The sequence below is a fragment of the Spermophilus citellus genome (genome assembly GCF_964194105.1).
Source record: "Spermophilus citellus genome assembly, chromosome: 14".
NCBI lineage: Eukaryota > Metazoa > Chordata > Mammalia > Rodentia > Sciuridae > Spermophilus > Spermophilus citellus.
Genome location: NC_138194.1, coordinates 6,497,597 through 6,512,777, shown reverse-complemented (window position 1 = coordinate 6,512,777; position 15,181 = coordinate 6,497,597). Strand labels below are relative to the sequence as shown.

General features: G+C 34.7%; 1 pseudogene across 1 annotated transcript in view; it reads right to left on the bottom strand.

Moving 5' to 3' along the window:
• The window catches only part of LOC308633227 (axin interactor, dorsalization-associated protein-like), a 49,524-nt pseudogene that overhangs the window by 18,160 nt on the left and 16,183 nt on the right, over positions 1–15,181 (bottom strand). The window contains exons 5-7 of the transcript XR_014024332.1: positions 14,622–14,676; positions 7,144–7,207; positions 6,769–6,875 (exon numbers count right to left, since the gene is read on the bottom strand). The product of XR_014024332.1 is annotated as an axin interactor, dorsalization-associated protein-like (transcript). The remainder of the gene's footprint in view (positions 1–6,768; positions 6,876–7,143; positions 7,208–14,621; positions 14,677–15,181) is intronic.

Genomic DNA, 15,181 nt, shown 5'->3' with positions numbered 1-15,181 from the left:
TGGGCTGTAAATGTCATGTAGCCATGTTTTATTAAGTTAAGGATGTTTTTCTGTTCTTTGCCAAGAATTGTTTAAAATCAAGGCTGTATTTCAAACTTAACTGAAAACTTTTTCTGCATTGTTGACAACATTATGAAATCTTTCACCTTAATCTGCTAATGTGAACTATCTTGATAAATTCTGCTAATAATATATTTTGAAAAATCACTCATTAGTTCATGGAGATTTTCTGAATTATTTTCACAGCATCCTATGTATCATAGTTTATTCAGTCAATCTTCCTATGGCAATTACATTATTTATAACTTTTTATCATTATAAAAAACACCTCAACAGAGAATCTGGTGTATATGCAAGTGTTTCCCCCTCTTTTTCCTGTATTTTACGGGTGCATCTTCAGAGTAAATTCTCAGGAATGGGATTGCTAAGGAAAAAATATGTACTTATATGTTGTTAGAGAATGCTCAATTCCCCTCCAAAGGAACTGTACCATTTTTCTATTCCCACCAGTGATTAATAAGTACCTATTTCCCCTAAGACTCACCAACAGTAGCTTTAATCTATGTTTTTTATTAAAAATAAAGTTGAGTATCTTTTTATATGTTTAACAGGCATTTTTAAATGTGTGTGTGTGTATGTGTGTGTGTGTGTGTGTGCGCGCGCACGCGTGCGCACTCGCTCATGTTGTCTGTTCCTCTCATGTATTTTGCTTTGGTTATTAGAATTAAAATTTTTCTTTATATATTAAGAATGTTGGGTTGGGATGTAGCTCAGTGGCAAAGTGTCTGCCTTGCATTTGCAAAATCCTGGATTTGACCTCCAGTTCCAAAAAAGAAAAAAAAGAACCCATCCCACCCCACCCCAAAAACCCCCCAAGAATATTACCTCTTTTATGTCTTACCTCTTTACTACTTTTTTTGACAGTCAAAAGATGATTGCTTTACAACTTTCAAAGTCTTTTTGATGTTAACATTATTTTTTTACAAGTTGATATTAAACTTGTTGTTACTTTGGGATGAGTCAATTTTATAACCTGTCATTATCTAGATCTTTCAGTTGAAATGGTAGGGCTGATGCTACATTCCTTACCAACAATCTTTTTGCCTGAGACTACACAGTAAGGTTTAATGTAATCATTATGCTTCGAATAATTTAATATGGAGGCAGTGATTTCAAGTCTGAATTTCTTTTTTAATTCAAGGTAGAATGTCAAACCTTGTGCTCCATGATAAAGGAAGCTGACTGTAATTAAGATCATAGATTACATAGAAAGGTGCCTATTTAAGGTGTTTCAGAATGGTCTATGATGTACTCTCTCTCTGCATGGTCAACTCCTACATACTCAGTGAGTCCTAAATCTGTCTAGATTTATTAAACTCCCTCAGCCCTTCTTTTTGCCAACCTATGACATTGGTGCACATCTCTAATCATAATCATGTGCTTTTGGCTCTGTCTTGCTGACTACACAATAAGCATCCTGAAAGGTGTGGAAAATGTTCCTTTTGTAGTATGCACAAGGAATAAACATATCTTTGTTGAAGAAATATTTTTATTGAATGAATGACTGAATTTCCAGTTCTAGAGGTTATCATTCTCTAGTAAACAAATGGCTAGAAAATCTATATCAATGAGTGAAGAAATAATAAACAGAAAAGAAGATCAAATACTAAAATAATACCATACCATCTATAGCTCCCAGGATAGATGAAAAAGGGTGCATGTTTCTGCATCAAAGATAAAACCATGATAGTTGTAAATTGAGCCAATGCATTAAAAGGAAGATTTCTAAGTGAAGAATTAACATATCCAATTACATAGTGTAATATGAGAACAAGTCAACTACATTCATAAAATTCAAAGACTAACAAGGATAAGAAAGAAATCACTACACACAATCCAGTGTAAACTGTGCTATTCCAGCTAGATCATCTGCTCTCAGATCTAGAGCAAAGATCAGAAGAAATGTTCTTCCACATGGAATTGCTATGTAAATAAGAAATAGCTAACACTTGTGAGTATTTGTGATGTGCCACATGCTATCCTAATCCTCTCATCTAATCCTCACAACAATAGTTTAGTTCTATTTTTCAGAGGTGAAAAGTGAGGCATAGAAAAACAAATTATCCATAATCACACAGCAGTTTGGCTACAGAGTCCATGCTTTTAACCATCATGTCCCATTTTAACATCTTTATTTTATTTGTCCCTAAAGCCTTAAAAGGAACTGCAGGAGAACCTCCCCATCTCAAGCTTCTGCAAAGTTCCTTTTGCCATGTAACATAACAGTCACAGGTTCCCAGGATTAGAATATAGACATTTTTGTGAGGCCACTATTTATGCCTCATACTTTTAAATATGGAAAACTCTAAATGGCTACTGCTGTCCAAACCAAGTTTTCAATAACATCCCAGGGATGTTATTGAGTTGTCACTAAGAACTCCAAGTAAGGGAGTGATTAAAAAAGAGTAACATTTGAACTTTGTACACTGGGCAATTCACATTCACAGGAATGGACAGAGACTGAGTAGCCCAGATAGCAATATGATAGGTCTTTAACACTCATATAGCAGTGAGCAGCAGGACTGTGTTCATTTGGTTAATTCCACTTTCAGTTTTTACTGCAAGACAAAGGAAGCCATTGGTAGCTGGTGAGCCCCAAGTTGTACTGAACACAGAAAGCATGTTTTTTTCTGACTTATCTGCCCCAACCACCTCTTATGCACCAACCAGAGCAAGCATGCTCTCACTGGTGTCAAAAAGAGTTGGAAGGAATTACTCAATTCAGTGTGATTTTTCTGCGAGAGTAAGATTCTAAGCCTAAACCTAAAGACAACTCTGATAAAGTAATGACAATGAATTAGAAGGTTTGGAACCATTTCACCACACTACTGTAATAGGGGACACCAAAAAGTCCATCTTGTTGATGGAAACTGTTTATTAACAGGTGGTACTTGGGTAAAAACTCAAGTTGCTCTATTTCATTGTGCTTCATCTGTGGAAAACAATTTATGAAGGTAGCTATGGATCCCCCAAATGGCTGTTTGTTAAACACAGACAAGTTTGCTCAAGAATGTTTTAAAAGCTGTGTAAAAGTGTCTGACCTAGCCAAGAATGTTACAGCCACTGCCACTGTGGAGAGGAAAGGGAATTGTGCAAGTAAGGCCTCTACTTCTGCTGGGCACCCCACAGCACTGACACAGAACAAGCAATGAAGCACCACTCTACCTGCAACAGGTACAGAAAAACAATGGGAGAGCATCTGAAGCCCCCCACCCCCCGGCCATAACTTCTTTGTTCCAAGAGGATGCTGAGAAAAATGAAGGTCTGAGTATCAAGTAGGATGGCCTCACATTCAATAGTCTCTGTGTAGCCATAGAGATCATGGAGAATCAGACAATGAAAGGACCACCAGCCTGAGGATGAGTCTGGAGTGACATGGATATGAAGGTCAGTGGGATCCTTAAGACCCTGTCGTCACATGCAGAAGAGGAAGTCATTTTTTTCTTTCAACTTTTTATTTTTGCTTTTTAAAAATTGCTATTGTTTATATCTCATATCATACCATAAGGACAATTTCTAGTCCAAAATTGGAAATGGCATGACAGTCTTTGTTCCAAAATAGTACATTATTGTCTAGGTCAGAACATAAAAGAGGAAAATTACCAAAGATTATATTTTTTTAAAACATTGATTTGAGTTTGCTTATTGAATAATTTCATTTGCTTGGCTTTTTACAATTTTTTTGTACAAATTTTTGTCACAGGCATTTACTTCAATAAGAGGTGAGTCAGTCTTCATTTTGCCTTGGTGCTTGGTGAATTAAATGTCATGAATAAGGAGTACAAAATTTTTTGTCCATACTTTTAGAACAGAGATGAACCTGATATCTAAAATGTAAACTAAGCATTATTATATGTATGTGATTATATATATATATATATATATATATATATATATATATATATATATCTTCTTTGTTTTAGATTTATCATACTTGTAATTAGATTCAGATGTCTGATACTACCAATTCAAAGTCACACACTTTTTTTAAGTGCACATTTCTTTGTAATTTTAAAATGCAATAAAAATGATATATATAAAATAATATTTTCTATTATTTTGGATAATTTTAACATAATTTAAAATAATGGTATTGACAAATCATTATTTGGCCATAACATTTTGTAGATGGCACAAAACATGAAATGGGTCTTAAAAATCTAGCAAGAGAAAAATTTTGCAATTTGTACTGCACATCTGCAATTTGTACACACATACAAATTGTGTGAAAATATGAAAACACATGCACAATTTCTTTTGGTTGGTAACTGATTAGTAGTTGAGGAACTGCTCCAACCTTTCAAGATAAAGAGTAAAATCATAAGAAGTTTGTTCACTTTGAAGTTATATTAAAATTTTGATAAAAATCTTAGGGGTCATTAGCATTCAAATAATAATATTTCTAGGTCTGTCAAAAATTATACCTGATTAAAGTTGTTTGTATATAGGTTATATGAGTATATTCTTGTTTTTATTTTCTTTATTGACTAGTACTAGAAATATTTTTCTGTGTTCAGAAATATGTGATTTGGATAATGGCTGAATTCTTAAGTGTCACCATCATATCTGGAAAAAAATAATAAATACTCTCACAAAACCTAAGATAAATCAGTGGGTATATGCTTCATACACAGATGCCATTTAGCATGCAAGGAAGAGTTACTACAGGTGTTGGGTTAAAAATTTGAGTGGCCAGAGCACTTTCAAGAAAAAGCAGGCCAGATGTTGCTTAGAGCCTTGAAGAAGAGCCTACTCAATAGACATTTCCTATGAACCAATTTCTGCAAAGCTCTGGAGAAAACCTTTTGACTTCAAGTGACAAGATTCATGGATTAAAAAAAAAAACTGAGCCAGACATAGTGGTGCATGCCTGTAATCCCAGGAACTTGGCAAGTTAAGGCAGGAGAGGCCAGCCTGGGCAACTTAGCAAAACCTTGTTTCAAAATAAAAAAAAAATCAAAGAGCTGGGGATGTAGCTAGGTGGTAGAGCACCCCTGACTTCAATCCCCAGTACTACAAACAAACAAGAAACAAATTATAAAAAAAGAAATCTTAAAATGTTTCCAAAACTGCTTGAGAGTAATAGAATATTAACAAGCCTTAAAACTATTGAAAAACAGCTAGGAGAACTACCAGATAACATTGAATGTTATTTTCCTTTCCTTTCAATATAAGTACATGACTGGATGAGGGACTCTGGCTCTGAATGTTCGACTCAGTCTAAGAATTTGAGACTTTGAGAGAAAGGAAGTGCTCGGAGAGCCAGAGTCTAACTGCACACTTTGGTGGTATTTACTGCTTTAACCCTAGATATATTCTGAAATTCTGTGAAATAAGGATGCCCTAATATTCACGGAACAGCAATGAATATTTTGTTGCAGTTTTCAACTTCCTATATGCATGGGTAAGAAAAAAACTGCACTTTAGCTGAAAATGAAATCCATATTTGCTTAACTCTCAAGTTCAACTCAGAATTGAATATTTATGCAGGAAAGAAACAAGTACAGGTTTGATATTAAAGAAATAAGATTCACTCTTCATTTTGAGTTTCAAAAAAACATTTTTTGTACATATCTAAGACTATATAAAAGATGAATAACCAATACAAATCTAGATTAATGTTGAGATTGCTAGGCTTATGTTTAGGTCACTCAGAAATGTTTTTTTAAAATTGTGTCTAAAATTGTGTCATGGCTATTTGTGCATGTGGTACTAGGAAATAAATGTAGGGCTTCACACAGGTGAGGCAAGCACCCTGCCACTGAGCTACATCCCTAGTTCTTTCTATTTTGAGACAAAGTCTCTCTAAGTTGCCCCCACTGGCCTCAAACTTGCAATCCTCCTGCCTCAATTTCTCAAGTAGCTAGGATTATAAGCATATAATCCTGGCCAGCTATTTTTTTTTAATTTGTATTACTTGGGTTTGTCATTTAGAAGCTTTAATATTCAACATGATAAATAAGTTTTCAGGTAATAAATAATAGGTTTCACAATCATATATGATTATTTAAAGAACAGCTAGATATATAAAGAAAAGAATTAACATAGCAAACAGTTACTCTAGAAAGCCTACTTACAATGTTGGTCCATGGCTAGCATCTGGGAACCTGGATTTCAGCAGAATTCCCATCATGCCCTGTTAAGAAGATCACTGTGCCTAAACCGTCCATGCAAACAATATGGTTTGTGCTGAACACTTGCTTTCTTCCTGGAGTCTGTAGTTTTGGTTCATGCTAACCCCAATAAGTGTCTTGTGCACTGAATCCCTACAGTGCTTCCCCAATAGACAATATTTTTCATTTCACAGGTGTGAAAGAATGTTGAGAGAATCAAGTACATATTTGACTCTGCTGGGAGAGGACTCTTAGAAGTTTGGTTTCCTCTGGAATTTGCCTGTGTGCCTTTACCCTTTGCTGATTTTGTTCTTGTGTTTTCTTGTTGTAATGACTCAGAATACAACTGTGAGTACAGCTATATGCTGAGTCCTGTGGGTATTCCTAGCCAATCACTAAACACGGGATGTTTTGAGGATCCCTGACACAAATAGTAAGATACTTTCACAATAAACCGATAGCTACCGCTAACAGAATGGCCATGATAATTTGCTTAAGATTGGCAAACCTGGAGATGTTTTACCCGCCACTAACAAGTACAAAAGTAAGTTCCAAACACCTGACCTTGAATTTAATGTACATTTTTTGTACCCACCAGGCACTCTAGCAGGAAAAGAATCAGGAGACCCTGCTCCAGCACCACCTTCTTCTTCATCTTCTTCAAATTCCAAATGCTCTTCCTCACCAGGGGCTAAAATTCTCCTATGTAAAAAAAAGACAGAAAAATTAGTGAGCTACTCCACTTAATACACCAGCTAACCCTCATAGCCACTAACTTCCCAGATAAGATGCTGATTATTAGGTTAATGTTGATATAAATATCAATGTCAATCATCTCATTGCTACCAATAATATCAGCCATATCACCAATACCAAATTTGATAGGGAAAAAAATCCAGAAATATTTGAAAAACAGGCATAAAATAGATAATAAAATCAGAAGACAAAATATGGATGCTTATTTATTTACCTTAATGGAACAGGCTGAACATCAAATGGAAATTCTTTATTATATGTGAGAATATTCTTTAGGACTAGAATAAAGACATAGACAAACATTAGTCTTATATCTTAGTCTTACATGTTATGTAAGTCTTATATATTAGTTAGTCTTATATGTTATATCTTAAATTGATACTTTTAATCATATTTTATAGTGTATTAACCACACATTAATATATGTATTTTAAATTCCGAGCTTCACTATCATTTCAAGACTACAATTGACTACTGAGTGTCATAGCAAAATAAAAATGTCCATAGTGGACTGCAGGTACCAGTATTTCCAGAGTACTGTAAGATCTCCAAGGAAAGTCTCAGAGCCCTCATAGAAAATGAACCATAAAATAGTTCTCCAATGTACAAGGTTCTAGGTGATATGGGGTACCAGTGAAAGATAATACCTCTTCTCCTGAAGTATTTTAATTAAAAGATTGATACTGAAGATGACTAATTAAAGAGAAATAGATAATCACATCTTATTCTTTATCCTAAGTAGATTTCCCTCAATACTTATCACACTGGTAAGGTTTGCAGCAGCAAGGTTATAATTCTAATATTCCTTTTATGATGAAATTTATTGTATATGTGTACACACATATATACATGCATATATATGTGTGTGTATATATATATATATATATATATATATATATATATATATATATTTACACGTGTGTACACACACATACACATACACATACACACACACACACACACACAGAAGACTTTCTCCTCAGGAAAGTCATCAAACAACATGATGCTATCACCTCTTGTGTCCTGGTTGATTACTTTCTGGCATGTAAGCCTACAGACAGATGTTCTACAATTCTATCTGTATCTGGAAAAGTATTTTATGAAATTTATTGTTTCATTCCCCAATTTATGGGTTCCTAGTGACTACCTGCAATTATTTCAAGGTGAATATTTAGCATTATTAATTGGGCAACCCATGGTTTTTACTCTAATTACTCAGACTTTAATTTTGGAGTCTTGCAGATTTGAGTTAAAAGGAGTATGGCATATTGGATTCCTAAATAAGGAAATTCAAAAAGAACAGGTTGTAATTACATAACTTATTCCAATAGGAGTCAATCATCCAGTGAGAAAGAAGCTGGAAACTTGTATCTAGATTCTCATTACTCACTCTTATTCTCTCTCCCTTTAGCTCTTCCTCATCCGTTATCTCTTTCTTCTTCTCAATAAATGCGTACCGAGTACTCACAATGTTCCAATCACTGTTTTAGGTGCTAAAGATACACAGTAATCAAGAACTCATATTTGGACCTTAGACCTTACTAAGGAAAAGTAGACAATAAATATGCCAACCAATAAACAAGATAATGTAAGATGTTATTAGTGGTATGAAGGATACAAACAGGATGCTGTGTAAAAGCAGAGAGAACTTGGTAGAGTAGCTAAGGTAGACAGGGTGCCTTTCAAAACTAAACTGTAAGAAGACATTTGAGCCAAGACCTGAGATGAGAGGAATCATCCACAAGTGGCTCTAGCATAAGGGCTTCCCAAGTATTTGAGAACAGGCTGGAGCAACAACAAAGGTTCCAAGTAGGAAACAGTTTGCCTTATTCAAGGCACAGAAAGGACTGTGGGAACTTAAGTCTGACAAGCAAAGGGGAAACAGCAGGAGATCAAAGTAGAAGGTTTAAATCAAAACCTAGCCCTACAATTACAACAATAACTTGAACATTTACATAAATACTCTAATCTCCCCAGTTCTAAAATGAGAATGCTACCTCCTTTACAGGCTATTGGGAGAATTACAGCCTAAATAAATGTATACAAAATGGCAAGGAAAAATCTAAAATGGACATTCACTCTCTCCATGACCTTCTTGATCTAATTGACTAGAATCCTAATATTTCTTATCTCACTAAGAAGTACTGTTTATTTTTTAATACAAGAACATCTTTTCTATACTTCTGCATGATCATTGTTACTAAACTATTAAATCAACTCAATATTAATAAGTAATATTAATAAATATTGATCACTTACACAACAATGGGATAGATACCAAGAATGGGGAGCAGGTAACAAAAAGATCATGTCTCACTCATACCAGAAACAAAAACACAGAAATGATCATATTGTCATAAGAGTTTAATGAAATGGGCAAAAAATTAACCATTAAAAATATATATAACAATAATTTTTAAAAGTTGATCCTGTTATGGTGGCATGTGTTTGTAATCCCAGGTACCAAAAGCCTGAGTCAGGAGGACTAGAAGTTCATCTGCCTAAGCAATGTAGGGAGACCCTGTCTCAAAATAAAAATAAAACAATAAAAGGGCTGGGGTTGTAGTTCAGTGGTAGAATGCTTGCCTTGCACATGTAGCACTACATGAAATGTATAAATAAAATAAAGGTATTGTGTCCATCTACAACTAAAAAAGTTTTAAAAAATAAAAATAAAAAGGACTGGAAATATAGCTCAGTGGTAGAGCACCCCTGGGTTCAATCCCCAGTACGTCAAAAACAAACAAACAAAAAAGTTGAAAAATATCTTGGTTATTAAGAATATCTTGGCTGAGTTTGGTAGTGCACACCTGTAATCCCAGGGGCTTAGGAGGATTAAGAATTCAAAGCCAGCCTCAGCAAAAGTGAGGCAAAAGCAACTCAGTGAGACCCTGTCTCTAAATAAAATACAAAATAGGGCTGGGGATGTGGCTCAGTGGTTATCTTGCATTTGTATTGTAACAGAATAATTAAATAGTATTTTCTTTTCTTTGGTATCAAAGCTCTGAAGAGGAAGTATTTGCTTTAGAATAATAGCTTTGTTATATTATTTTTACAAGTTAAAGTATTATCAAACATTTAATTTATGTGAATAGCTTTAGAACAAATTTAAATAGCTTTAAAACAAATTCTGTTTTACTTTCTGTAACTGTAGTATGGGTTTACATTTTCAACAACTATGGAATAACAGATTCTATTGTTCTTTTAAAATAGCTTAAACTTTACATAGAGTTTTCTTTCTACCAATACTAGCAATGATGTTTTAGGAGGATCTGAAGAGGAGCTTGAATTTTACAAAAGATATCATCATAAGTATGAAGCATGTCATGGGTTGGAGATTCATTGGCTGATTTGGTAGGACTTACACACTTTGGGTCACTACATGGCAGACATCTGATGCTACTCCACCATGGAAAATTCAGCACTCCCAGCCTTTCTCTTGGAGCATGGACCTACCAACCTCCTGAAGCTAACCCTCAAAAGATGGCACACAGGCAAATATCAAAATGCATTTTGTTTTTGTGACTGACGTGCTTCATATTTGTGGTAGGAAAAATGGGCATCTGCCTTAATTTTGAAAGATTATTTTTTAAATTATAGGAAAAGATTCCTTCAAAACATTCAAATCTATTTAACTCAACACAATCTTGCCAAGTTAATACTACACTTAAAGCATGCAATAGGCTCTGGGGTGGGGGGAGAGTCCATTCATAATCTCTTTGAGGGCTGAAACAAATACAAGTGAAAATAACACATGTGAGAGTCTGACAATGGATAGTTAAAATGATCCTATACAGGAGAGGAGGCAGAGTTTAATTATGCCTCTATAGAGACAGCAGAGAAAGCTTTCAGGGAGAGGTGGGATTTCTGTGAAGCCTTGAAGGGTGGCTTAATAGAAGGGAATTTTGCAGGGTGGGTGGTGGGGAGATATGCTTGAGTAAGCAGCAGTACATTACTGCAATTAACATAAGAAAAAATGGCTCAGACTTTCACAATCATAGTTTTAGTATTTTCAGACAGAATTTAAAAGATTTCAAAATGTTGAAGTAAAGAATACATCAGCCTAATAAACCAGCCAAGAGCTAGGGATGTAGCTCAGTGGCAGAGCATTTGCCTTATATGGGCAATGCCCTGGGTTCGATCCCCAGCACCACACACAGGCACAAAATTAAATAAAAAAAAAACAAAACTTTTTTTTTTAAAAGAAAGGAAACCAGTTAAGTTCAACATATTAAAAGTTAGAATTCATTATTTTTTTTCTTAGAAGAGGCTTAACTTTTTAAAAGCAAGCTTGAATAAGTATACTTAATCTGAAATATTACTAAATACCAATTTGTAGAAAATATTTAATTCCAACTCAATAATTAACTCACAACAAGTGCCCTGCTTGGATAAATTCCAAATTACAGAGTCTACCCTACTGAAATACAGAATGCTCATTTATGTTTCTTTGAGAAGCAACAGCAAATTAAAATCATCTAAAAAGATAACTATCAAGAAGGGAAAAGTACAAATGAAAAATATTATATAAAGTATAATAAAGTGAATCTCCAAAATACTCTTTCCATTTCTACTCCAAATCTTTTCTAAAAAGCCAAAAAAGTAATAGATTTTAACCTGATCTTCGACTAATACATGGGTCAATAATTTCTTAGGAATTTGAACTGGAGAGCTGTACTTAGGAATGATGTAGTACAGCACCACTACAGGTATTAATAATAGCATAGTGAAAGAACCGGTCCAGGTGACCCTAAAACTCATTCCTGGGATTTACAAGCTAGTGTCGGTGTTGTCCTTAGCAAAATGTTACTGAGAGGATTCGAGTGCTTAGCATATAGATGCTATTCTTAAAAAAAAGGCAATTAATGAAAGATCTTGTGAGTCAATAGAAGTACTTGAGCATGCTCAGAGGAAGAGAAGAGATAATAAATATATGAAATAAACATCCACAGTCTTTACAGCCACTCTGTGTATCTATAAGATTCTTAAATTTTGTTTGGAAACAAACAACTAATAGGAAATAGTGGCTGAATAAGAAGCCAAAATCCTAATTATTTTTATCATAAAAAACTGAGGGCTGGTGATGTAGTTTACTGGTAAATCACTTGTCTAACATGCCCAAAGCCCTTGGTTCAATCCCCAGCATCATATCTCTCTCTCTCTCTCTCTCTCTCTCTCTCTATGTCTCTCTCTCTCTGTCTCTCTCTCTCTCTCTCTCACACACACACACACACACACACACACACTCACACACAAACATAATTTTCAGTAGAACCACCGTATACACAACTGTTGCAATCTTTTATTTAAAGCCATCAATGTGTTTTTCTCAAAATAATCTTATATGTAGCCAGTCATAAAAGATCATATATCATATGAGTCCATTTAAATAAATTGTCTATAATAGGACAATTTATAGACAGAAATCAAACTAATGGTTTCCTAGGGCTGGGAATTGGAAGGGATTTTAGGGGGATGGCAAGAAGTGAATGACTGCTCATGGGAATAGGGTTTCTTCTTGTGGTGATGAAAATGTCCTAAAATTGATTGTGGTGATGTCTGCATAACTCTTCCAATTTACTAAAAAAAATTGAATATGATACATTAAATTGGTGAATTGTGCTTTATATAAATTATATCTCAATCTTATACAAAGTATTTATTAATGCTTTTGAAAAATAAAGTTTTAGGTACAAAAAAACCCCAAAATTTGTGAGAAATATTACATTGATTAGTGTCCTTATATACATTGGATATAGGCGTAAGAACTATTTCTGAATATAAGTTGTGTCTCTTATAACATCTCCAACTCTTATGATCTAGGGCTGGAGATGTAGCTCAGTGGTAAAACGCTTGCCTAGCATGTGTGAGGTCATGGGTTTGATCCCCAGAACCACAAAGAAAAAAAACCTTTATGATCTGGATTACATAAAGTAACCAAAACTATTAAAATGACAGAGTTCATCAGAATTCTTGCCATATTCAGAAGGATGGTGTTCTGAAGAAATGAAATATGATCATCTAAAACTGTGGAAAAGCCACCAGAATCGCAACAAATCTGCTATGCATTCCTTTGTTGTTGTCTGTTGTTGTTGTTAACTTCTCTTTTCCAACCCAAACAACAGAAAATCAGATCCCCTTCAGTATACTCTGAGAATCCTTTTTCTACCCTGGATCTGCAATACAATCACACTTCAGCTATCTCAATAATATATGTCTTTGTTAGAATTGCTATAAATGAATTAGATATTGGCAGTTTGTGGAATTTATAGGAACATTCTCTTTAGTTCTTTTTTGGCAGGGGGTACTGGGATTGAACTCAGGGGCACTTGACCACTGAGCCACATCCCCAGCCCTATTTCATATTTTATTTAGAGACAGGGTCTCACTAAGTTGCTTAGTGCCTTGCTTTGCTAGGGTTGGCTTTGAATTTGATATCCTTCTGCCTCAGCCTCCGGAGCGGCTGTGATTACAGGCATGCACCACTTTGCAAGGCTCTCTTTAGTTCTTAAATTAATTTTTTTTACCTCTTACTCAAAGGGTTGGCTTTGAATTTTATATCCTTCTGCCTCAGCCTCCGGAGCGGCTGTGATTACAGGCATGCACCACTGTGCAAGGCTCTCTTTAGTTCTTAAATTAATTTTTTTACCTCTTACTCAAAGCATGTTTACATTAAAAGGATTGCACTAGTGTGAACTGAGATAGACTGACAAATGTTCTGAGATTTAGGCCCTGCTCAGCTACTGGGGATTGAAGTGAAACAGGACAAACAAATCATTTCACTTCTTTCCTCAATAGAGAATGTGACCACAAGTCGGAGACTCCTTTTTGTTTGAAAATGCTTTGATTTTATGATTCCCTACTTAAAAATCTTACTTATTTGGATAAATAAAATCTACTATTCCCTAGTCACATAAATGCACTGAGATGTGCAATCTTATCTCAATAAAAAAAGAGTACAGGAGCTGGGTTATAGTTCAGTTGGTAGAGCATTTGCCTTGCATGTGTGAGGCACTGGATTCGATCCTCAACACCACATAAAAACAAATAAATAAAATAAAGGTATTGTATCTTTCTACAACTAAAAAAAATTTTAAAAGGCTACATTAACTTACATTCATTCAGTTATTCACACTGTGCCTTTGCCCATACTTCAGACAGTTCAATGAGAGCAATCATTTAAAACAGCAGAAAGGCTTTATTTGGGAATATCCTAACCAACAAGATAACTGAAGGATTTTTTTTTACTTTTTAAAAGTTTTGAAGAAGGGAAAAATGGAGACAACAACAACAACAACAACAACAACAAAAACACTTTGTAATGCATTCCCAACATTCAGACTGTAGTTTTCAATAACATGTAATGTGAATGGGCATTAATGACTATAACCTTATATTCTCTACTGGACTCTACTGAAAATGTTTTTTCAAAATAATTATAATCTTATTAAAGCCATTAAGACAAATTAAAGGTTAATTTGGATATTTAGATGAAGTACAACCTATATATGCTTAATAAAGATTAAATCCAAATGGTAATTAAAAATGCAAATATTATAGGAATTTTAAAAGCACCAAAAAAATAAGAGAAATAAATCCAATCACTTTCTGTGCTAAATAATCTTAATATTCACAACAGATAAAACTCTCTTCCTAAAGGAATATCACTAAAAAATATAAAACAAAACTTACTTGGTTCTAGCTTCTTCAGGTCCTCCAGTTTAAATTCTTCCTGGGAATAGACCGAGGAGGGGAATAGCTGGGTCAAATGGTGGTTCCATTCCCAACTTTCCAAGAAATCTCCATACTGCTTTCCAAATTGGCTGCACCATTTTGCAGTCCCACCAACAATGAACAAGTGTACCCATTTCCCCGCATCCTCGCCAGCACTTGTTGTTGTTGGATTTCTTAATGGCTGCCAATCTTACTGGAGTGAGATGGTATCTTAGGGTGGTTTTGATTTGCATTTCTCTGCCTAACAAGAGCATGCTACAGGGACACGGCTATATCGATGTTCATAGCAGCACAATTCACGATAGCAAGATTGTGGAACCAACCTAGAAGCCCTTCAATAGATGAATGGATTAAAAAAATGTGGCATTTATACACAATGGAGTATTAGTCTGCAATAAGAAATGACAAAATCATAGAATTTGGAGGGAAATGGATGGCATTAGAGCAGATTATGCTAAGTGAAGCTAGCCAATCCTTAAAAAACAAATGTCAAATGTCTTCTTTGATATAAGGGGAGT